The sequence below is a fragment of the Pleurodeles waltl genome, chromosome 1_1, assembly GCF_031143425.1.
Source record: "Pleurodeles waltl isolate 20211129_DDA chromosome 1_1, aPleWal1.hap1.20221129, whole genome shotgun sequence".
NCBI lineage: Eukaryota > Metazoa > Chordata > Amphibia > Caudata > Salamandridae > Pleurodeles > Pleurodeles waltl.
The window spans coordinates 828795609-828821966 of record NC_090436.1 but is presented as its reverse complement, the minus strand read 5'-3'; positions in this window follow the sequence as shown (position 1 = coordinate 828821966).

The following is a 26358-nucleotide window of genomic DNA, read 5'->3' as shown; positions in this document are numbered from 1 at the left end:
TTTGCTATTCGGTGTTCCCCCAAGTCTCCCGATAAAAATGGTACCTCACTTGCGTGGGTAGGCCTAATGTTTGCGACAGGAAACGCAACATGGACACATCACATTTTTACATTGAAATCTGACGTGTTTTTTGCAAAGTCCCTAGCTGATTTTGGCCTCTAGCTCAGCCGGCACCTAGGGAAACCTCCCGAACCTGTGCATGTTTGAAAACTAGACATCTAGGGGAATCCAGGGTGGGGTGACTTGTGGGGCTCTCACCAGGTTCTGTTACCCAGAATCCTTTGCAAACCTCAAAATCTGGCCCCAAAAAACGTTTTCCCCACATTTTGGTGACAGAAAGTTATGGAATCTGAGAGGAGCCACAAATTTCCTTCCACCCAGCGTTTTCCCAAGTCTGACGATAAAAACAGTACCTCACTTATGTGAGTAGGCCTAGCGCCCACAACAGGAAATGCCCCAAAACACAACGTGGACACTTCACATTTTCCCAAAGAAATCAGAGCTGTCTTTTGCAAAGTGCCTAGCTGTGAATTTTAACCTCTACCTCGGCTAGCACCTAGGGTAACCTACCAAACCTGTGCATTTTTGAAAACAAGACACCTAGGGAATCCAAGATGGGTTGACTTGTGGGGCTCTCACCAGGTTCTGTTACCCAGAATCCTTTGCAAACCTCAAAATGTGGCCAAAAAACACTTTTTCCTCATATTTCGGTGACAGAAAGTTCTGAAATCTGAGAGGAGCCACAAATTTCCTTTCACGCAGCGTTCCCTCAAGACTCCCAATAAAAGTGGTACCTCACTTGTGTGGGTAGGCCTGGTCCCGCGAAAGGAAATGCCCCAAAACACTATCTGGACACATCAAAATTATCAAATACAAAACTACCTGTTTTTGCGGGGAGGGCACCTGCGTTTTTGTTCCTGGGCTCAGCAGCCATACAGGGAAACCTACCAAACCCAGACATTTCTGAAAACGAAACACCCGAGGGAGTCCAGGGAGATGTGACTTGCGTGGATCCCCCAGTGTTTTCTTACCCAGAATCCTCAACAAAACTCAAATTTAGCTAAAAAAACACATTTTCCCCACACTTCTGTGTCTGATTACCACACCGGGTCAAATTTCGTACCACCCAACGTTCCCCTCAGTCTCCCGGTAAAAATTATACCTCACTTGTTTAGGTGGGCCAAGTGCCTGTGACAGGAAAGAGCTAAACACATGTCGAAACTGAGGGGGAACCAATGCAGATCCAAAAGGGCAGTTGGCAAAAAAACATTTTTAGGCTGACAAGTGGGGCAGAATTTTTATCGATATAGATGAGACAATGCTGGGTGGTAGGAATTTTGTGGACCTTTTTATATATATGGGGAGCGACCCCTTAGGCAAGGGTCGCTCCCCTGGGGGGCAAATTGTATTTAGGCCATTTCTGCCCCGCTTGGGGGCAGATCGGCCTATTTTTATTAGGCCAGTCTGCCCCCAAGGGGGGCAGAAACCACTAGACACCAGGTATTTTGATTTTTTTGCATCAATTTCACACAAGGTGAGCAACCCCTTAGGCAAGGGTCGTTCCACTGGAGGGCAAATTATTTTAGGCCTTTTCTGCCCCTCTTGGGGGCAGATCGGCCAATTTTTATTAGGCTGATCTGTCCCCAAGGGGGACAGAAACCACTTGGCACCAGGCATTTTTTTTTTGTGCCAATTTCACTCAAGGGGAGCGGGGGGCAAATTTTGTTTAGGCCATTTCTGCTCCCCTTGGGGGGCAGAAACCAGTTCGGCACTAGGGATTGGTGTGTGTATTCGGGGCGGCAGCACCTTGGGCAAAGGGTCGCTCCCCATGGGGGCACATTACTGTTGGCCATATCTGCCTCCCTTGGCATATCGATCTATTTCTATTAGGCCAATCCGCCCCCAAGGGGGGCAGAAACCACTAGACACCAGGGATATTAAAAAAAAAATATTATTGAATGAGGGGAGCGGCCCCTTGGGAGCAAAATATTTTTAGCCCTTTTCTGCCCCCCGGGAGCAGATTGGCCTATTATAATTAGGCCAACCTGCTCCTGGGGGGGCAGAAACCCCTAGACACCAGGGATATATATATATTTTGTTTACCTTATTATATTGACTTTGTGGTGTTAAAAAATTGAGCAGTGATTTCAGAAGATCGACAGTCGTTTGAAGTTCTATTGTTTCCTTTTGTAGGGATTTGCTGACTCCATTTATCCGGTCTAGGTTTACAGCCCAGAAACCTGCCATGATGACATTTCCCTTCCTTGACAGGTCATTTAACAGACATTTGGCGTCGTGAATTGTCTCTGGCTTCTGATTCACATCTTCAGCAATGACCTGCAAGGCCTTCTGAAAGCTGCTGTAGCCATGGGATAACACATTGGTCGCATCGGCCCTTGCACACCACCTTGTGTCAGTCACTCTTTTTAAAACTAGTGTGGAGCTTTTTTGGCTCTTGTAGCCGCAATAAAGCTCTTTTGAATTGAATAGTGTGGAGCTTTACTGAAGTTCGCCATCTTTGTCCTCAAGATAACCGAACATAACCACCCAATGGTGAGTTGATGCCAAGAAAAAGTTGTACGTTGCTTGCACAAGCCCGAAGAATGAGGTTGCTCCAACACAGCTTTCCACAGCACATACACCAACCAGCATTGAACTAAGTAGTGTGCTTGTCGGCCGCTAGATGGAAATGTCTGACCATCACTACTGTACATTACACATACGTAGCTTGCACCAAATTGTTTTACAAACTGACAGCTGACAGAAGATGAGCTTTTAAGAGACAAACTGCTATGTGAATCTGATGTCTATGGTTTATGTACTTTAAGTTAATGGGTACATTACATGAATGCAGTATTTTCTCTATAGAGTTGTTAATGTAAAGGTTTTGTTTCTTTGAGTTAATTCATGTTTTTCTATCTTTTGGAAATAATTTGAGAAAGCTTGATTGTAATTTTCTTTCAAGATCAAATCAATATTATTTTGATCCGTTGTCGTGGGGCTTCTAAAAGGAGTGGGGCCCATAGGCCGGTGTCTACTTTGTTTATTTGGTAATCCAAAACTGTTAGGAGGCAATGTGTAAAGTATTTGGGCAACACTTAAAATAGTAAATCAGTGAAAATACCACACATCAAGGATCCACCCCAGGTTAGAAAAATATAGCTTAATTTAGTGAACAAATCCAGACCAAAACTAAAAAATCCAATAGGTTGAAGTAGCGATATGAATTTTTAAAGAATATCTGCAAATATAGGGGCATATTTACAAGCCGCTTGTGCCACTGGTGTGTCACTTTTTTTTAACTCACTGGTGGCACCAGGCTGCAGGCCCTAATCTACAAGGCCACTTTGCAAGGTCTACAGTTTGTGTGGCATTTTATGGCCTTGTAGATATGGAACAAGGCAACGCAGCACAAGTCGCTGCCTTCCCTTACTCCACATCAAAGAGGAGTTTCATAGGCATTGCCATTGGGTTTTCCAATGCAACACCCATGGATTTTACGCATTCCCAGTTTTCCAAGGATTTGTAAACCTGGGAATGCGTCAATAGCCTCCGCCACCCAGGGGAGGCATAATGAAGAGAAATAACTTTATTTCTCACCATTTTTTCTCTTTCTATGTGTGCTCCATTCTGCCTCACACATAGAAGGAGGAAAACACCTCCATTGAATATTTTTGTGCAGGAAGGCTTCCCTTCCTGCACAAAAAAATAATTTCTCAACGCAGACACCCTTACACCATGGTGCAAGGGTGCCTGCATTGGCACATGACAGCCAATTGTTTGCCAGCAAAGTGAAAGAGGTCAGTATTGTGCATTATCTCATAGATACAGTACAGCACATTCCTGACCTTTTCTTTTGACACAGGGCAGCGCAGCAAAAAGGCTTGCAGCACTGCCATGCAACAAAATATTGTAAAAATGCCCCATAGTGCTTAGAATCTTAAAGCGCCATCATGGGTTATCTGGTCGCGCTGGCCGGGGAAATCCAAAAGCTCAGGCTGACCGCAATGGATTGCGGGCTAGCTACAGGGACCAACCTTGTCCCACTGAAAAAGTACCTTGTGTGGAGGGGTGCGTCGAAGATCCAATGCGAGGAGTCAGAAATGCATTATCGTTGAGCAGTCATCGATGCAATGTCCTCGAGCAGTGGTGCGGTGTCGAACCCTTTGTGATGAAGACGTGTCATCGTCAAGCAGAGCAGCCGGCAATGCAAAGGAATGCATTTGAACTGAGGGCGATGCACCGGTCGCAAATGCACAGTTGGAGCTGTGATATCTTTGTCCTCAGTTGCAACCGCAATGCTTTGGTTCTGATCAGTGCATGGATTTCTGTAGAAACAGCTGCAGAACCCACTTTCAAGGGCCCAGGACTGAATTGGTATCACTTGGCAGGGTAGAACTCACAATGGCTGAGTACAGAAGCTGTAGCAGAGTTGAGTGGTCATTGATGTCCCTGAGACTTCAGAACAGGAGGCAAGCCAGCAAGCCCTTGGAGTCACTTTGGTTCTGGGGATGTAGAGATGCAAGGAGGTTATCAGGCATCTGGGCAGGCACAGCAAACCAGTAGTCCAGCAAAGTCCAACAGAGTTCTAGCAGCATTACAGTTCCTTCAGCAGCACATCAGTCCTTCCTGGCAGAATGTCCTCAGGTCCCAAAGTATATTGGTTTGGTAGGGTCATAGGTCCAGTGCTTATACGCAGTGGTGCCTTTGCAGTGGTGGAGACTTCCAAGAGAGGCCTTTGATGCCTGCCCATCCTGCCCTGAGTCCAGACACACTCCAGGGGGTTATGCAGCCCTTTGCGAGTGCTCAGAACCCAGCCCAATCAAGTGTAAGTGGCAGCTCCTCCCTTCCATTCTACCCATGATGGGTCATCAACATGCAGATGGATACTCAGTCACACCTAAGCTCCCTTTGTGTGCGGCTGTCTGGAGGGAATGCACAAGAGCCCAGCAGTCACCCATCCAGACGTTTATTCAGAGACCGGCAGATGGCACTAGATGACTTGAAGTAAGAAAATGTCAACTTTCTAAAAGTGGCATTTTCAGAATTACAATTTAAAATCTGACTTCACCAAAAGTTGTGTTTTCAAATTCCAGATTAACCAAACGTGGCGGTCCCATCTTTTCTCAATTGGAAATTACAGTTATAAATTGTAATAAGGCAATCCAATGTTAACCTATAGGAGAAATTGGGCTTGCTGTAGTGAAAAACAAATGTAAGAGTTTTTCACTACCTGGACATGTAAAAGGTAAAAGTACATGTCCAACTTTTTAAATAAACTGCACCCTACCCTTGAGACTGTCCAGGGCCTACCTTAGGGATGACTTACATGCATTAAAAAGAAAGGTTTGGGCCTGGGAAGAGGGTTAACTTGCCACCTCAACATGGCAGCTTAAAACTGCACACAAAAGCTCAGCGGTGACTGGCCTGAGTCATGTTTAAAGGGCTACTGACAAAGGCACCACAATCAGTGCTGCAGGCCCACAAGTAGCATTTAATTTACATGCTCTGGGCATACGTAGTGCACTTTACTAGGGACTTATATGTAAATCAAATGTGTCAATTGTGGATAGCCCAATGTTACTGTGTCTTAAGCAGAGAGCACATATTTAGATGAGGGTGCTGTTGAGGTGGATGTTATGCTTGTGATGCATGTGGGTGTGGTAGAGGCTGTGGATGCGCTGGTCGTTGTGGTAAATGTGGGTGTGCTAGTGGTTCAGCAGTGGTGGTTGTGGTGCATGTGTCTGTGGTGGTGGGTGTTGTGGTTGTAGGTGAGGTCATGCTTGTATGTGTGGTGGTTGTGATGCATGTGGGTGTAGTGTCAGTAGTGTGCATATGTTGGGTGGGTGTATGTTTCTGTTTCTTTGTGTTTTTGTTTATGTGTGGGTGTAGGTGTGCTGCTTGTGTCCGTTGGAGTGAGTGCATGCAAACAAGTGAGTGTGCTTGGGATTGGGGTGGGATTTGGGATGAGGAAGGGACCGGAGTAGGGGAACAAGTTTGGGCCTGTTGGGGTTGCTGAGGTCAGGGCAGGGGTTATTTTCACAAGCGATCTCTGCATGCCAGACATTGAACTATGAATAGCATCCAGAAATGCAACCATTTGTTGCATTTGGCAACTAAGGCCCTGGATGCCATTCACAATCACTGTCTGGCCTAAAGGGATGCTGCGTGATAGGTCAGTACCCTTTTCACTGAGCCCATCCAGGGGGACGAGGGGCAGAGGGGGAGGTGACGGTCTCAAAAGAGACCCCAGCCTTTTAGGGGATGGGTTGGCCAACTGGGGGGTAGAGCAAGAGGTTGGGTGGAAATGGGAATCTGATTGGTGGACAAGGTGGAGATGGTAAAGGTCCTGTAGGATCTGCCACCACTAGGGACTGGTCGCTTGTGGAGGCCTCTGAAGAAGATGACAAGCTGCTGCCCTCTGTTTCAATCCCCCCACCCTCCGTGCCACTGTGTCCATTGTTGTCTATGGTCTCACACCCAACAGACAGTGGCCATCTGCTTCCCCACATTTGTGGCCAGTGTTCTCTTCGCCTGCTCCTGAAGATGCTAAAATTACAGATACAACAGTTTTATTGGATCTGTGCAAATAAAAATGATCCTGAGTTTTTTTTTTTTAACAAAACATTTCCTAATTTTCATATTTCACCTGCTTCAAGGCTTTCAACCTTAGGTATACTTTACCATTACCCCATGCATGGAGGGAACATATTAAGGACCCATTTGCTCACAGGTTTGTAATTTACCATTATTACTCCCATTTCATTGTTGATACTTTTGCTTAAACATATCAAATTTCTCCTGGAATTGTTTAACACCTCTTAATGGTACAGATTGGTTGTTTTGAGAAGTGAACTCATGTAACAAAAATAAACATGTAGAAAGAAACCTTTGTATCATGTACATTGTCCATCTGCAAAAGTCCTGTTCAATACCTTTTTCTCTTCAATTTTGATTTATCATCTGTACATAACAAAGAACATAACAATGTTGTTTTGTTGTATGTGTTACTCTGTCATCAATGTGTTTACATTCCTGTGTGTTTCATTTAATAACACTTGCCTACCTAATTCATGTTTGTAAAAACAGACTGGTTTACATGCACATTTGTGAAGGTGAAAGGCTTTGTGCCAGTCTGCATCTGGTAACATAAACTGAGTTGAATTTTGAAGTGAAAACATTATTGCCCTCATTATGATATTGGCGGTAAAAACCACCTACTGCCGCTGCGACGCTGCCAAAAGACTGTCGCCGCAGCTACCAGCCGTCAGCCGAATTATGACCACAGCCAGATTTCCGGCAGAAGGATGGTGGAAATCCGGCTGTGGCCATGCCAGTGGATAGCAGTAAGGTGGCGCTGCTGCCAGCAGCAGCGCCACACCAGTAGACCGCCGCAGACCGTAGCATGCTCATGATATGGCCTGGCGGTGTTCTGCTGGCGGACGCTGCTGCTGGCAGCAGCGCCCCGGAACCTCCCGGAGGACCCCTTGACATCAGGTAAGTAGGGTGCTCCGACAGGGGAGGGGGGTAGGAGGTGTTCTGTGTGTGTGTGTATGTCTTTGTGTGCGTGTATGCAGGTGTGTGATGCATGTTGTATGTGTGTGCATGGATGGATGTGTGAGTGCGTGTATGTTGTGTTGTGTGAATGCGTGTGTGCTTGTATGTATGTCAGTGTGTGGATGTGTGTGTCAATGGATGCATGGATGAATGTGGGTATGAGTGTGCATGCATGTGTTTGTGTGAATAAAGGTGTGTGTTTGTAGTGGGGGGGTCTGGGGAGGAGGGGGGTTTGGGGGTATCTGGGGAGGGGAAGGGGGCAGGGAAGGACCCTATCAGACCCTATCACTGATAGTGCCTACCGCCATGGTTTTGGTGGCGGTAAGAAAGCCACAAAAACCATGGTGGTAGGCGGGGTCATAATCCCGCAGGTGGGCAAGTGACGGCCGCCGGGCTTGAGAATGAAGTCTCCAGCCTGGCGGTCATTATCGCTGGGGCGGTCGGTGTGGTAATTTGGCAGTTTGGCTTTAGCCAAACCGCCAATGTCTTAGTATGGAGAAAAGTACCGCCAGCCTGTTGGCAGTACTGTCCTCCATATTAATGCCATCCGCCGGGGTCATAATGACTCCTATATGTTTTTGCTAAACAATGTTGCCATTGTTCTCATGTTCCTAGCCATTTAGGATCACATGCTCACTATTGTTTATTATACCAACTCACCAATTTGAAGTTTGGAACATCCACTGTATCATAAGTGTATTGTGTGCTATGCTACCTGTAAAAAGACCAATATAACCTCTTCACAATTATGATGGGGCATCACACCTGACACAATCTTAATTTGTGGGCTGTTTGGTACAAATGTCTCTCATAACATCGTCATACACCTTGTCCAAAATGTACACCTTCCAGAACTCTTCTTGTGTGTTGGACCTGTGTCAACCATATTTTGTTGCTGTAACAAAAAAGTTATCTAACAATAAAACTCAAAAAATAACTTACCCCATTGATGCTTCTGTTAGGCTCTCAACTACCCATCAAGCTCGGGATATGCCATCGCAAGTATGCAGGACTTTAGGGATGTCAGGGTGCAGCATACGCACTTCCCACTGCAGTGAACGCTGCCTCGCTTGTAGACCCCCAGGGTCCGCACCTTCTTTGCAATTTCCTTCCATAGAGTCTTTTTCTGATGAGCGTTGCCCTCTATGGATACAAAAAAGAGAAAATTAAAGTTCTGTGAGGTCTTGTTGTTTGTGTTGGAAAATGGTCCTCTCTGAAGGGTCACTTCAAACTTTTTGCCTTTCTCCTCCTCTTTTTCTGACCTCGCTTTTGTTGGCTTTAGGACTCTGGGCACTAGTCCCTAGTAAAGTGCACTACATGCACCCAGGGTCTGTAAATCAAATGCTACTAGTGGACATGCAGCACTGATTGTGCCACCTGCATAAGTAGCCCCTTAACCATGTGTCAGGCCTGCCATTGCAAGGCCTGTGTGTGCAGTTTCACTGCCGCTTCAACTTGGCATTTAAAGCCTTAAACACTCCTTTTATTACATATAAGTCACCCCTAAGGTAGGCCCTAGGTAGTCCATAGGGCAGGGTGCTATGTAGGTAAAAGCCAGGGCATGCATTTGTAAGTTTTACCTCGTTGTGAAAAACACCCAAAGTCATTTCTCACTATTATGAAGCCTGCCCCTCTCATAGGCCAGCATTGGAAATTCCTTATATACATTTAAGTGGTACATTCTGATTTGAAAGGAGTGGCATTGTCAAGTTTGGTATGGTTGGAATTGTAGTGAGAAATAACCCTACTGGTGAAGTTGGATATAACATTACTATTTTAGAAATGCCACTTTTAGAAAGTAGGCATTTCTCTGCACTTACTGCTCTCTCTGCCTTACATCCTGCCTCCAATCCACATCTGGTCTGTGCTGGTTGACAGCTCCCTTGTGCATTCCACCCAGACAGCCATAAACACAGGACACTCAGCCGCATCTGCATTAATCTGCATACTGATGGGTCTTCCTGGGCAGGAAGGGTAGCAGGGGCGCTCACACTTCAAAGGCTAATGGCCTGACCTCACACAAAGGACTGATAATTCCTCACAGATCTCTTGCCAGACAGGACTGTGTTCAAAGGGGAACTGGTGTACTTGAAAACCACTCTGTTTTCCTCCACTTCAAAGGCACATTTGGGTACATATAATGGGTCTGTGACCCCCCTAAAATCAGACACTTCTGGACCTACAACTGGACTCTGTCCGAGGAACTGCTGTGCTGCCCAGAGGACTCATCTGGACTGCTTTTCTGGAAGGACTGCTCTCCTGCTTGTTACTCTGCTGCCTGCTGCTCCCTGATTCTGCTAGAAGGACTTTGCCTTCCCCCACAAGTGACCTCCAAGGGCTTGGACTGAGCTTGCCTCTTCTTAAAGAAGTCTCAGGGCCATCAAGGACTTCACCAGAGAGAGAAGATCCTCCTCATTGAAAAATCGATACAACATTGGCAAAAATCGACACAGCGCATGCAGAATCGACGCAGCACCTGTCTTGCAGCTGAAAAATCGGCGCATCGCCTACCAGATCGATGCAGTGCCTGATCATTATCACAGCGTGTTTTGGATTTTCCATGCATTGTCTCTGGGTATTAAAATAGCCCTGCAACACAGTAAGGTGCCAAGACTTTGCACCCTGCCAGAAATCAACGCATCACCTTGCCTGCGAGAAAGAATCAAAGAATCACCTTCGCCACACTGGAAAAATCAATGCATCACTTTGATTTCCAACACATCACTTCCTCTGCGGCCCTCTGTGTAATTATTTTTTACGCATCCCAGGTACTTTATGCTAAAAAGATATAACCATTGATTCCTATGGATTAAGGCTCACCTAAACATCTATAAAGTGATATCTTGACTTGTGCATATTGAATTCTTGTAATTTTGGTCTTATTTTATTCAGATAAGTATTATCTGTTTCCCTAAACTGGTGTGGAACACTTTGGTGGAGTTTGCACTGTTACTGTATGAGGTACTACACAAATACTTTACACATTGCCTTCTAAGTTAAGCCTGCCTGCTCTGTGCCAAGCTACTGGAGGGAGAGCACGGGATAATTTAGGTTGTGTTGTAACTTACCCTGAGTAGGATTGTGGTCCCTACTTGGACAGGGTGCATACCTCTGTCAACTAGAGATCCAAATTCTACCAGTTTGTATTGATATAGCATAATTTTTATAAATCTATTACAAGCATTTCTAATAAGTTAGTAATATATATATATTTTTTTTTTACTTGAAACCTCAAATTTGTAGTGACCTGTTGTGTACCCTTATCACTTTTCAGATTCTTATTTTACAAATCCAGGCCACTAACACAATCTATGCCAGGGTTCTGAAACAATTTCTGTAGTGAGAGCTACATCTGGTTAGTGCAAATCATTGTGAGCTACTGGAGACTAAAAAACTTGCGCATTGTTAACACACACCCCCACGCCCGGCTGCATTGGCTTAATGCCTAATGTCCTTAGAGCCAGATACTATAGTTAGAACCATATACTATGACTTAGGACACTATGAAAGGGCTGCCATGTGTGTCACTAAGAGTGGGGTTTTTGGCGATGTATGAACATGTGTGTGTATGAATGAGATATATTTGGATGGGTGACTGAGAGCCTGTGTCATATGCACTTGCAGCACAGGACATACCTTTTGCCATATGTGGCACAGTTACAGGTATCTCACAAAGAGACACTTTTGAAAATGGGAAAAATGTAAAGGGCAGAAAATATTTATGCACACAAGTTAATAAAATGAATTATTTTTCCGCAATTCACATTTCTTTCATTTCAACATATGTTTGTATTTTTCACTGAGACATATGGCATAGTGCCTACTGGCCACTAGGAGTAAGGGACCTGCAGTATGTAAATGCAACACTTTTATATGGGAGTAAACCGAAATGAAGAGTTACCGCAATCTTTAAGGTAACTTTTGCTTCAAATTTTCTTACATTTAAAAGCATTCAGAAACATCATTTTGTTCACAGCTCCAATATAGAGTTGACTTTACTCCATTTACAACACTTCACGTTGGAATTAAAAAGCGACATTCTAGCCTGTGTTTCATTAGAAAACCAAGTTAGTGAGAATTATATTTTCATTTTAAACATCTACCTGTTCCTCTGGTGAGCCATATAGTTGGCTGTACAGAGACAGGACACTCGTGGCCAGCAAATCCAGCTCCTAAGCTGAGAAGTTAGGGGCCCTGTCACCTGCTCTACCTGGCATCATGGCTCGCAGAGTCCCGAAACAGCAGCAAAATTAGAGGAGATGTTAGCTGCAGTGTTAGGAGGCAAGTGAGCTTTTTTGCAAATGCCACATACATGTTTACAATGTACACCATCGTGAATGGAGACGGACACATCGATGTGCTGTTGTACGTTGTTGTCACACATGATAGCCTATGCCTGTGTCCGTCATGGAGTTTACACCCACTACACGGTCAAGTTCCGCCGATAGCCATCTGTTTATAAAATGTCCTGATGGTAAGGTCAAGCGGCCACCATTTTAGATTCTGAAACAGTGTATTTTTTAATGTTAAGTGCATCACCACCACTCAAAATGGTGGCCAGTATGTTTACATATACAAAATGCAACGGTTACTAATTTTAGCAAAACTAAAAGAGTAGCATGTAGTTTGTTACTGTCTTTAAATGTGATAGTTGCACGGTTTAGTTTATACCTCAGTTGATGGATTTTTTAAGAAAACAAATCAAAGCACATAGTCCATCATTACGACCCTGGCGGTGGGTGATAAAGTGGCGGTAATACCACCAACAGGCTGTCGGTAAGTACCGCCAAATTATGACCATGGCAGTGATATCTCCCATAAATAGCCAATGTATCACACCAACCGCCACCACGGCGGTATCCGCCTACAGCCAGGTGGAAGTCAAAGTTCCGCCCACCACATTAAGACCCTGCAAACCACCACCTTTTCCGGGGCGGTACCAACGCCAACAAAAGCCTGGAGGAAACAAAGCACAGAAGTGAAACGACTCACCATTGGAGACACAGGGAAGAACCACGCCGCCATGGAACCCAAACTGCAAGTTTTCCCGATGATCTTTTACATTATGCTCCACCTGGAACACCAACTCCGACGAAGACGACGACGGTGAGTATAGCCGCCTAGCACACACGGGAGGGTGGGAGGAAAAAGTGAGTGACACACACACACACGCATGACACACACCATTCACACACACACACCACACACACAACCAGCTGCACTACAAAAACAATCTGACCCCGAAAATCTGCAGAATAATGCAAGGACAACAGGAATTGACGAAAGTGATTGTAATCACATCAAAATCAAAATCAATAATTCGATTTGGCAATGAAGCAGATAGGTACACTTGTATAAAAAAGGGACATTGCCTAGTCCAAAGTTCAAAGGGCCCACATGGACACAGGGCACAGTCCAAGGCCCAACTCAAATCCTGAGCACATCCGGATAGAACACTGCAGGGGCATCAGTTTGCAAATAGGCAGGCACCTCAGGGGAGGGGGGCAACTCAGTCGGATGCAGGAACAAGCCCACTGGTCCTGGAGGGGGCAACATGCCCATTGCTTTGTCCTGGGGAGTGCAAGGCCACAGTCTCCCAAATGGGTGAATACCCACTGGTTCTGGAGGGGGCAACATGCCCTTTGCTCTGTCCTCGGGAGTGCAAGGCCACAGTCTCTCAGGTGGGTGAATACTCCACTGGTTCTGGAGGGGGCAACATGCCCATTGCTTTGTCCTGGGGAGTGCATGGCCGCAGTCTCTGGAGTGGGTGAATACCTCACTGGTTCTGGAGGGGGCAACATGCCCATTGCTTTGTCCTGGGGAGTGCATGGCCACAGTCTCTGGAGTGGGTGACTTGCCCACTGGTTCTGGAGGGGGCAACATGCCCATTGCTCTGTCCTGGGGAGTACAAGGCCACAGTCTCTCAGGTGGGTGAATATCCCACTGGTTCTGGAGGGGGCAGTCTGCACAGTAGCCCCAGGAGGGGGGACTACATGGCGTACATGGCGTCCACCGACAGTGATTATTGCATGCTGGTGGTGGTTGGGGGAGGCTCCTGGGCAGCCCTTGCACCCAGTGATGGCTGCATGCTGGTGGTGGTTGGGAGAGGCTCCTGGGCAGCCCTTGCAGTCTGTGATGGCTGCATGCTGGTGGTGGTTGGGGTAGGCTCCTGGGCAGCCCCTGCACTCTGTGATGGCAGCACATCCACGTCTGGATGTGGGGGCCCTGTGACAGCTGCTGGTGGTGGCGGTGTTTGCCTAACAGCTTCCACTGGCGTAGAGTACTTCTTATCCTCCTGGTCATGGGTTGGGGAATCCCTTACCCTTCCTGGCAGGGGTGGATGGGCTCTTCCCCTCTCTGCCTGGTGGCACAGGCTCCTTCCCCTTCCTCACAGCTTGTGCAGGCTCCTTCTTCACTGCTGGTACAGGCTCCTTCCTATTTCTCACAGCTGGTGCCGGACTCTTCCCTTTCATCCCAGGTGGTGCAGCCTCCTTCCCCTTCCTCACAGCTGGCGCTGGACTCTTCCCTTTCATCCCAGGTTGTGCTGGCTCCTTCCCCTTCAGTGTTGTTGGTGTGGTATCCCTACCACCATGAGTAGGTGGTGCTACCACTGTCCCCGTGGACTGTTTGGCTGAGGTGCTGGGCTATGTCCTTGCTACCCTGCCCATATGTGCAGGACGAGCGGGAGGGGTAGGGAAGAGGTCAATATGGGAAAGGAAAAGCTTTTTAGGGACGTTGGGGCGGGAGGAGGGAGGAGTTATGGGAGTTGAGGATGAGGGAGTGGTTGTCGGAGGAGTATGTCTGCTGGATTTGGGTGCAGGTGCATGGGCTGTATGCTGTTGTGAGGTGGATGGCTGTTGGGTTTCTGAGTGGTTGCGTTTGTGTCCTTTAGGAGGGGCGTGGACAGACACGATGGGAAAGGACACAGGGGACGCGTGCATGGATGTTGTGGAGGTGTCTGCCAGTGAGTTGTGTGTTCTGCTTGGTGTGGTGATGATGCTGGTAGTGGATATTGATGTAGTGCATGCAGACGTGATGGGTGGGAGGTGGAGGAGGAGGAAGAGTGGGAGACATTGGAGACAGTGGATGTTGTCGTGTCTGCAACTGAATGGTGTTTGTGTGAGTGCCTGCGGGATGAAGTGTGGTGCTTGTGTTTGCCTGTGCCACTCTTGCGTGTTGTCTTGTGTGCATGCTCATCTGCCTGTGTGCTTGGGATAGGTTGGGGTTGAGACGAATGGGACTGGGAAGTGGAAGTTGGAAGGGGGGGGTGGTAAAAACAAGGACAATGGCTGCTTCAAAGAGGAGGCCAGAGCCTGAATCGATCTCTGTTGGGCCGCCGAACCACTGTGAATGCCCTCCAGGAATACATTGCATTGCTGCAACTGGGATGCCAGCCCCTGGATGGCATTCACAATGGTTGATTGTCCTACAGAGATGGATCTCAGGAGGTCAATAGCCTCATCACTCAGGGCAGCAGTGCTCACTGGGGCAGGGCCTGAGGTGCCTGGGACTAAGGAGATGCCCACCCTCCTGGGTGAGCGGGCACAGGCAACTCGCTTCCGGGCTACTGGGAGGGCGGTGCTGGTACGGGGGTGGCGGCTGTACCTGCAGGTGGGGTGGTCACAGAGGTGTCCACCACCACCAGGGAGCTCCCATCGGAGGAGGTATCAGAGTCTGGTGTGTCCCCTACAGTCTCTGCCGTGGTGCTCCCCTCACCCTCTGTCCACTGGTTCCCTCAGCGTCGGTAGACGCTGCCTCCAGGGTCCTGTGGGATGCAGCTCCCTCTGTTGCGGTGCCTTTGCTCCTGCGCCAGATGATGCTAATGCACATAAGGACAGGATGACAAAACAAGAAAAGGGGGGAGAGAGACAAAGGATACACTGGGTCGATGACTGCACCAACACCACCGTTGGCATACACTGCACCTTCACACACAGGGAACAGGCCTACGCACTATGCATTGCACTACCAGTGAAATGGCTAGTCACGAAGGCATGAGGAGGTCTGCCAACTGCAGCACACCTGGGACCCACGCAGCCCTGCCCAGAAGTGAATACTAACAAGCTAGGTAAGCAGTATTTCCTATTCAAACCCTTAGCCTGCAGAGGACCTACGCTCCTATGTCTGGTCTGGTCTAGGGGCACCCACTGACACACAAATACCACCCGGATACCACCCCACCAGCCGTAAGTTGTAATGATAGCCACTGTACTCACCCCCTTGTGGCTGCTGTGATGCCCTCAAGCGCCCATCCAGCTCAGGGTAGGCCACTGCCAGTAGGCGGGCCATCGGGGGGTCAGGGTCCGATGGGCACCCCTTCCTCTTTGGGAGGCCATCCCCAGCTGGGCCTCCGCGGTCTTTCATGCCCAGCGTCTCAGATCCTCCCACCTTTTGCGACAGTAGGTGCTCCGCCTGCCATAGACCCCCAGGGTCCGCACCTCCTTGGGGATGGCACGCCATATTCCCTTCTTTTGATGGCAGCTGACCTGCAGATACAATACAGACAGGAGAACACCATTAGACAACAGTCCAGCCTGTCACAAATGGCCCACCATACCCGTTTGCATCACCATTGACACACACATAGCCCAGTGCACAACATGTACATCCCCAAGAGGACATTCACCCACCCCCTTACACGATGCCTTCACACACAACTCCATGCATTTATGCAACATACATCGTGCCCACAGTTTACTCACCTGTTGGTCTGCAGGCCCATTCAGCAATCTGTACTGGGGTAAGACCCCATCCACCAGCTGCTCCAACTCCTCCGAAGTGAAGGCTGGGGCCCTTTCCCTGGTCACATAGGCCATGGTAGGTTCCAGACACAGGTCACAGCAGCACATGCAGTGTAAGTCCTCTCCTATGGAAGGTGAGGAAACAAGTGAGGAATGTAAAATAAAATGGCAGTCACATCCGCGGTGGTGCATACCGTCACCGCCGGCGTTGATCCCCATTGGCCACTGTACCCCTTAGGGCCCAATGTTATCCAATGAGGAATTGCAAGGCGGTTCACAACTGCCTACCGCCACGGTGCACAACGTCGGCGGCATTACCTCACTTCCACCTGTCCCTCCACACACGACAGGCGGTCGACATTTCAGGGGGGGTGAACAAGCCTATCGATAATTGCTGGATCACAGGATAAGATAAATAGGCACATACTTTCAAATTCCACTGTCCCAAAACATGATTGCACGATGTGGACTTCTCTTGTGGTATAGTTTTTCAAATTGTGACAGCCTACTCACTCTTGTGTCCCTTAGATACATACCGCTGCGGGTAAATAGGAGATGGACACATTCGCCCTTGTACAGACCCCTGGTGGACTTAGCTACACTGGAGGATAGGCACATTATACTCACCTATAGACTGGACATGGCAACAATCACAGAGCTGTGTGCCCAGTTGGAGCCTGACTATCCATCATCCGACTGGGATCCCCACTCTTGTGCAAGTTCTATCTGTGCTCCATTTCCTGGCAACTGGTTCTTGCCAAGTGATAGTGGGCTTGGCAGTAGGAATGTCACAGCCAATGTTCTCAATCGTGCTGGCAAGAGTCTTGTCTGCCCTGATAAAACATATGTGCAGCTACAATGCTTTCCCCCAGGTGGAGGATTTGGCCACTGTGAAGGCCGGGTTTTATGCAATGGGACATATCCCCAATATAATTGGGGCGATTGACAGAACACATATTGCATTTGTCCTCCTCCTCCCACTCCTCCTCCCTGGCAAAATGAACAGGTGTTCAGGAATCATAAGAGTTTCCACTCAATGAATGTGCAGATGGTGTGCCTGGCGGACCAGTACATTTCCCACATCAATGCTAAGTATCCTGGGTTGGTGCATAATGCCTTTGTCCTAAGGAACAGCAGCATCCCAAATGTGATGTTCCAACTACAGAGGAACAGGGTGTAGCTAATAGGTGAGCCTTGATTCCCACCCAGTATATGTTGGTGTATGCCTAGCCTGTTGGCCATATAGGATAGTGTGTGGCTAAATGTTGTCCCTCAATATTTTCAGGTGACTCTGGTTACCCAAACCTTTCATGGCTGCTGACCCCTGTGAGGAATGCCAGGACAAGGGCAGAAGAACATTAGAATGAGGCACATGGGTGAACCAGAAGGATCATTGAGAGGACCTTTGGCCTCTTGAAGGCCAGGTTCAGGTGCCTCCATCTGACAGGTGGAGCCCTGTGCTACTCACCCAAGAAGGTCTGCCAGATAGTAGTGGCATGCTGCATGTTGCACAAGCTGGCCCTCAGACGCCATGTACCTTTTTTGCAGGAGAAGGAGACTGGAGGTGCCAGTGTGGCAGCAGTGGGCCCTGAGGACAGTGAGGACGAGGAGGCAGAGGATGAGGATGTGGACAACAGAACATTGATGACACGTCAGTACTTTCAATGACACACAGGTGAGCCAGTGCTACTTCACATTTCTATGACTATTTGTGTATTCTGTGTGGCATTGGCATGCTGACATTACTCACTTATTTCCTCTACTTACTGTTACCTATGGATCTTCATTTTACAGATGTTGGTGATATGAAAACATTGTCCTGATGTGATCACAACAGCCAGCAACAGGTCATTAATTCTATGCTCATACTATGTACAGTTCATATGCAATGGTTGTAGCTGTTTCAATCAATACAATTTTACAATACATGGAATACTAGTAGTCGAGTTTTATCCAAGGGTGTTTATTGTTGTGCCAAATGATAGAGGCGAAAGTTCAATGGAATGGGGTGATGATGGAGGAAAGTCCAGGGTATTGTTCCAGTCTGTTTGTAGCACAGCTGCAGTGTCGATGGGGACATAGGAAGGGGAGCAATGGCAGTTCAAAGTGGACAAGGTGACTGAGTATGACACAAGGGGGACAATCAGGAGAGTCTAAGTTCCTCGTGGTGGCCTTGGCAAGTGTCTCTGGCTTCTGTCTGGTTCACAGGGAATGTTTGCGGGGTGGTTCACCTTCTGCAGAGGGAGGGGTGCTGGTGGCCTGTGGGTCCTGTGGCGGGGCCTTCTGGCCATTAGCGGCAGCAGAAGTGGAGAGCTGTTCAGATGACTGGCTAGTGGTAGGGGCCTACTGGTGTGTTGTTGCCTCCCTCATGATGTTGGCCATGTCTGCTAGCACCCCTGCTATGGAAATCAGGGTGTTGTTAATGGCCTGCAAGTCCTCCCTGATCCCCTGATACTGTCCCTCCTGCAGCTGCCTGTTCTTCAACACATTGTCTAGGATCTGGCCCATCGTGTCCTGGGAATGTTGGTAGGCTCCCAGGATCTCAGAGAGTGCCTCCTGGAGAGTCGGTTCCCTGCTCCTGTCCTCCCCCTGGCACACAGCAGTCCTCCTAGTGTCCCTGTTGGCCAGTGCCTCTGTCCCCTGAACGGTGTGCCCACTGACCCCAGGTCCCTGACTGTCTTGTGGGCGAGGTGTGGTCTGGGGCCCCTGTACAGGTGGGCACACTGCTGATTGACGTGTCCTGGGGACAGAGGTGTGGGTTCGCTGGGTGGGTGCTGTGGTGTTGGTTCCTGATGGGGGAGGCTCTGTAGTGGTCTGTGAGTGGGCTTGGGTGACCGGCTGTCCAGTGATCCCTGGTGGGCCAGGTAGGTTGTCCAGATCCAGAAGTCCAGAGTTAGTGTCATCACTGTGGGCCTCTTCTGTTGGGGGACTGGATAGTGGTGGCACCTCCTCTCCAGTGACATTGGCTAGGGTACCTGTGGGGATGTAAATGATGTATTATGCTTCAAGTGTATGGCATTTGTACTTTGGTAGCTTCCCCTCTATGGTCGTTGTTACCCTGCCAGCTTTTGTTTGTGTATGTTGGTGTATTGTGGGACTGTTAGTTTCCCTATGCTGTGCATGCTTTAGTGATGAGTGTCCATGCAAGGCTGGGAGGGGTGTCCATGCATTGGTACAGCATGCAGGGCCTGGCATTGGGATTAGTGAAATGTGTTGGTGGAGTGTGTGGGATGTGGTGGAGTGATGGGAGTGAGGGTGTGTGATGGCATGCAGGTATGGGGGTGATAATTGTTAAAAGTTGACTTACCAGTGTCCAGTCCTCCGCCAACTCCGGCGAGTCCCTCAGGATGCAGTATTGCCAGTACCTGCTCCTCCCATGATGTGAGTTGTGGGGGAGGAGGTGGGGGTCCACCGCCAGTCCTCTGTATGGCGAGCTGGTGTCTTGCTGCTATGGAATGTACCTTCCCGCGTAGTTCATTCCACCTCTTTCTGATGTCGTCCCTTGTTCTTGGGGGCTGTCCCACGGCATTGACCCTGTCCACGATTCTCTGGCATAGCTCCATCTTCCTTGCTATTGATATTTGCTGCACCTGTGCTCCAAAGAGCTGTGGCTCTCCCCTGACGATTTCCTCCACCATGACCCTTAACTCCTCCTCAGTGAAACGGGGGTGCCTTTGTGGTGCCATGGGTGTTGTGTGATGTGTGTTGGTGAGGGTGTGTTGGGTAATGTGGTGGGGTGTGTGATGTGTAGTGCGTGAGGGGTGTATGGGTGTATGTGGTGTGTGTGCCTGGTTGTCTCTGTGCTCTTCTTCTCAGTCTCCTGGTGGCAATAGTTGTTGTTAAAGGGTTGTGGGTGGGCGTTTTATAATGTTGTGGTTGTGGTGTGTGTATGGTTATCAGGTATGTGTTTTTTGGTATTGGCCAACGTGGTGTTGTTTTGTCTGTGGGTGTCCATTGTGAGTGTGGCGGTATGTACCGCCAATGGTTTACTGCCGTTGAATGTCCGCCGTGGTGATTCGTGGGTCATAATGTGATGGACGTTGTTCTGTTGGCGTAACGGTGTGGGTTTTGGGACTGCCAGTTTATCACTGACCTTTGGTCTGGCAGACTTGTGTATGTGGCTGTGTTCTGTCAGACTGGTGTGTGTGTGTCATAACAGGTAAACGGATATTTGCCAGCGCAGCAGTAAGTTGGCGGCCGTCAGCACGGTGGTAAGCAGGATTTACCGCCAATGTCATAATGAGGGCCATAATGTATAAATAATACATTTAAAATGTTTTATTTACACATTCTTGTTAAAAAGTATCAGACATGTAAAAAACAGTCATATTGCTTTTCAACATCACAAAAAAAAATTGTGCACTTATGTTACAAAAACATAAAAATTTACAAAGTCATGAGATTTGTGTTGATTATCAAAAAATGTTTGCACATTTAAAGTTATATTTTCCCTTTTTCCTTAAACGCAGACATATGAGCCTAGGGAGAGGTAAAAGATGACGGCCTCAAGCCTCTAGACCATTTCCAGATCTTGCCACCTTGGAAGAATGGGATGTTATCAAAAAGTTCAAATTCAATAGGCAAACTGTTCTTGACTCAGGTCATCAGCTAGAGCCAGACAATATGAATCCCAAACCAATAATACCAATCATGGCAGTACTCCGTTTTGTGGCCATTGGATCATTCCAATACACAGCGTCACCATCTGGTAGCGTGTCACAACCAACTTTCAGTGTTGTGCTACAAGAAGTTCTTTCTTCAATGATGACAGCTTCATATAGTTTCCACAAAATTAGGATTTTGCCAAATGTAAAGGGAGATTTTTATGATATGGGTGACATACCACATGTGCTTGGAGGAAGTGATGGCACGCATATGCTGTAGTGCCATCACATGACAACAGGTCTACCAAATCAGGCCACTCACCTGGAGGACTTGTCTGCAGAGACAATATTGGACCCTACTCTCTCCCAACACAACGCCCAACCAGGGAATGATAACCTTAAATAAGGCGCTGCCCTAGTAGGAAAGGGAGTCGGGACAAAATAATAAAAGAAACAAAGACTTGCTCCCTCTGCGTGGTGTCCAGCTCGCTAACCTGCTCGGAAGTGCCCAAAATGGCTTCCTCTTTCGGGTTGTGCAGGACAGTCAACTAAAGGGAACATACACAACATATTAACATTGGCATGCATTAACCCTAGTTAGCGCCAAAACATTTGGGCAATGGAAGTACATAAACTCAGAAATGCTTATAACAACACAGATAATATGCACTCCTTTAGTTCTTGTGGGATAGAACTCCCACTCCTTTCTTGAGGTTCAGATAACAGTTCACAGTTTTTTCCCTGGAAGCATATTACGTCATATGTCCTTGTTATGTGACTGTTCTTCCTTTTCTTATTTTTTGAAGTCTCTTTTTCTCTTTAAAAGTTTACATTTAGGGGATCATTATGAGCCGCCCGCTGAACTCATACCCCCCACTTCACTGCCAGTGAGGCGGAGCTCCCGCCAGCCCCATTATGATTTTCCCGCTGGGGCGGCGGGCGGAAACAGTGTTTCCGCCCGCCGGCCCAGCAGGTAACAGGGCCTTTACATTGATGCCAGCTCCTAATGGAACCAGCGCCAATATGGCAGTGCGGCGGGTGCAGCAGCACCTGTCTCCATTTCACTGCCCGTGATTTGGGCAGTGAAATGCACGATGGTGCTGTGCATGGGGGGCCCGAGTCACCCATTCCGCCAGCCTTTCCCTGGCGGTTTAAACTGCCCAGAAAAGGCTGGCAGAATGGGACTCATAATCTGCAGGGCAGCGCTGTCCTGTCGGATTTGAAATGCTGCCACCGCCAGGCTGCCTAGTGGCAGCAAGCTGGCGGCATTTCCACAGTGGCGTCTCCGCCACGGTCATAATGTAGCGGGTGGACCGCAACTACCGCAGAGGTCCACCCGCCATAATGAGGCCCATAGTCTCTTGAACTTCTAGCAGCTAGCGTGGTAGTCTTATGCCAGGATTATTCACAAGCCTTGAAATTTTTATTTTTTGTAGAATTGTTTCAGATGAGAAACGAAGAATAGTGTGCCAGCCTTGTTTTCTCTTCTTTTGCTTGTCCTTCCTTTCATTGCAGATTACGCCCTCACATGTCAGAATGACCAATGGGCCGATTCCTGAATGGCTGCAGCTGTGAAGAGGATTCCCCACTGTTGCTCACAGGTAGGTCTTTCATGGAATGCGGGGATCAGAGACATCCGATGAACTGCTCAGAGATGACTGCGGATACCCAGATGTCACCGGGTCAGGCTAGGAAGCTTGGACCAGGGAGAAAAGGGTGCGATGATCCAGGATAGTGGGAGGGAGGATTATAGTTATTTTTTGGGAAATAAAGTAAAGCGCCCGACTATGGTTTGACCAATACGTATTTATAGGTAGATAGTGTTTTCTAGAAGGGCACATGAATCACTCTGGAATGTCCCTGACAGGAGAGTCCCTGTATTGGTGGTACATGAATCACTCTGGAAAGAACATGACTGAAAGGTCCCTGTCTGCAGGCACATGGATAATTATCAAGCATGTGAATAAAAGTCCCTGACTTGAAAGTCCCCATATTGGTGGTACATAAATTGCTCTTGTAAGTACATGACGGGAAAGTCCCTGTCCGCAGGCACATGGATAATCAAGCATGTGAATAATTACAATAATAGAAAAAAGGTCATCATTAAAGCAAGACTTGTACAAACGTGGAACAAAAACATGGGGCCTTTTAGTCAAACCTAGGGATAATTAAAAGCACATGGAGCATTGCAAACACAGATAATTTAAAGGTTTGGTGTAGGCAACTGTGATACCAAACTTAGCACAAATACTTAACTTAAGGTGTGTGAGGTTCAGGAGCATCTTCATGATTTATAAAGTGACGTGTTGCAGAACATAAGGTACGTGCTTTTGCGCAGAAATTAGTGATCGTAACAGTTCCCCCTCACAAAGGGTGACCCACAGGGCAAGGTTTATGGGGATTTCTTACATGGAAGAGTCGTACCAATCTCGGGGCATGGACATTCCCAGCAGGTTCCCATGATCGATCATCAGGACCTTAGCCATTCCAATCTATTAAATAGAACAACCAACCATTTATTCTCTTTGAGTCTATGATCCTCTGTGCTTCGAATTCTAGGTGACCATCTGTCTTTATTGGAGGAGAAGGTGGTAAGGGTCGGGTTTGGGCATTGTAAGGTGAGAGCAAGGAGACATGAAATACTGGGTGGCAGGGCATGTCATCTGGTAACTGCAACTTGATAGAGACTGGGTTGATTATTTGTATAAACAACTGAAAATCAACAGACAGAGACAAAAGAAAATAACTTGACTTCTGTGTGGCAAATTCAGTAGGACAATGGTGTTTTGCAGTGGAATGGCAAAGGATCATGGTCTGAAATGGAGCGTATTTGTTTTGTAGGGTACGCAGGTGTAATTAATTAGCCAAAAGACATCAGGTGTGTGCGTCTGCTGCTAGCATCCATCCAATAGCCACAGACATAGTACAGTGTTGAGCGGATCTCACCATGTACTCCCGCTGACAAGAATCTGCCGCTAGAACAACACCAGCACAACAGTGAAATCTGAATATGCTTGGCGCAATCCAACCACCCTGATGGCAATGCAGTAATATAAGCCAGCATAGGAGTTCGCTGCTTCGGCAGTGGGAAACCGCTTACAAAACAGACTACACTCTGTCAATGCTGACAGAGGTTCAGCCGCCATACATCTAAATACTGTGGTCGAAATTCAGTCAGTGTAGCAAAGTACTTGAAACCACCGCCACAGAGGGACGGTCAAACTCCCATCGAGATCTAAATCAGGCCCTAAGTTTCTACAAAAAAGTCCTGAGATCAACTGTAATGCTTTTAATCCCATTCCCCTTATATGATTTCCCCCAATATTCTGAAAATTGCCTTTATAAGCATAGAACCATCAAAGTTTTTTTCAGATCTGATATCACTTCCTCTATCCAAAGATCACTTCAATGCCATTTTCACTTTCACTCTGCAAATCAGTGCTACAGCCTGAAACTGGGGCCATATGTACAAAATAGGAATTGCGATTTGCAAATTGGGATTCTTACTGAATCACAACTAGGAAATCTAAATTTTAAGAAACCCTAGAACTTTTAATTAGCAATTGCTACTGAGTTGAAAATCTACCTACCTCATGAACGTTAATGAGGTAGATCACAGTTTGCCATCCATTAGAAATGATAACCATCACAGGGATGGTGGACTACTGGGGTCAGCAGACCACCATGTCTGTGATTGCTTTTAAATAAAGCAATCTATTTTTTCCCAAATGCATCCCGTTCTCCTTAGAGGAAAACAGGCTGTATTTCAAAAACAAAAAATTAAATGTTTAAGTTTCATTTTTTAAAGTAGGCAGTGATCTGTGGTACCACTGCCTGTTCTTAAAAAATAGTTTGTTAAAAATTCTCAAAGGAGAAGGAGTCGCATGGGGACCCTTTCCCATTTGCGAATGGTTACCACTTCCTACTAGGTGCTGGAAAAAAAATAATGTTTCACAACTGTAATCCAGTTGCAAAACATTAATACATACCACTGTGATTCGGTATTTGAACGGGATGCTTTAAGCATGCCCCTTCCAACTACCAAATCACAAAACCAAATTGCAATTCGGTATAACAAGTTACCAAATCGCAATTTGGCTTTTAAAACTAGTGACCCATGGTAGACCTCCCCTTCCTAGCAAAGATCCTTGAAAGATGGGTAGCTAGCCAGCTAGAAGATACAATACGAAGAATCAACTCTTAGATGATTTCCAATCTGGGTTCCGAGTGAGTCACAGCATTGACACCTAACTCCCCAAAATTATGGATGATGCTCTACATCTCTTTGACGTAGACAATTCCTGACTCCTAATGCTCCTTGATCTCTTTGATTATAATAACCTTCTTAAAATCCTAACAATGAGAACAGGTATTGAAGGAACATTGTTAAAATGACCCATATCCTACCCATCTAACAGAACGCAACCCTTCAAAATAGGAATTTATTTTTCTACCACTATCAATGCCATATGCAGAATACCATAGTGGTTCCTTCTCACCCCTTTACTTCCACACTAGGTGATGAGTTAAGAAAACATCTATTGCTTACAATATGCTGACAATATCCAACTATACATTGAAGTTGAATGCTGCAACATTCTCAAGATCCTCACCTCCTACCTTATGGAGATTCGAAACTGGATGACAAACATAAAACTAAGACTGAATTTCTACTTCTCTCGCCAAACAAAGAATAGGAACTGCCAGTTAGATTTTCAACTAAACTCAAAAATATGAACATCCTACCAAAAATGATTACCCCAGCTAAATATCTTGGTATCAGTCTCAATAAACTATCCCTCTCTACATATCAACTTAAAATTAATGTGTAACCTCGAGCTTTTCCTCCCAGAGCAGGACCCTGAACTGCTGTACAAGCCCTAGTCTTTCTTGTAAAGATAAGGGCTTTGACTAAGGGAATGTGCGTCTGCCCAGACTGCATACTTCTCACCTAGCTCTCCTTCAAGCAGCATGTATTTTCAGAAATAGAAAATGCTCCCAGGTCACCACATCAGTCCTTCCATCACTAAGTGTGTTTTTCATGGTTCGTTGCCCTGCATTTTAGCCCACAAGCCTAAAAAAAAAAGGTGATTTATATGAACATCCGCGGACACTTAACTCAGAAACTTCTATTTTCTGGCAGAAACACAACTTCAAGAAGACAAACTTCGCAAACCAGTCACTCCCAGATTCAGAACATCTTCTACCATGAAGTAGTTGCTTTCTGGAACTGTGCCAATGATCTAGAACATATATCCAACATGCCATGTTGGTCTCCACTTTTAATGGCGACCTTACACAACATTTTCTAAAGTAAGTCTTGTAAACTGTATTTGTCTTTTCTTGCTCATCTCTCCAAACCAGTACGGCAAACATACCTTGTGTTTTTGAGGACCTACAGTTCTGTTCTTATATCATAGTTTTAGTTTGTTCACTATTATTTCTATTTCTATGCC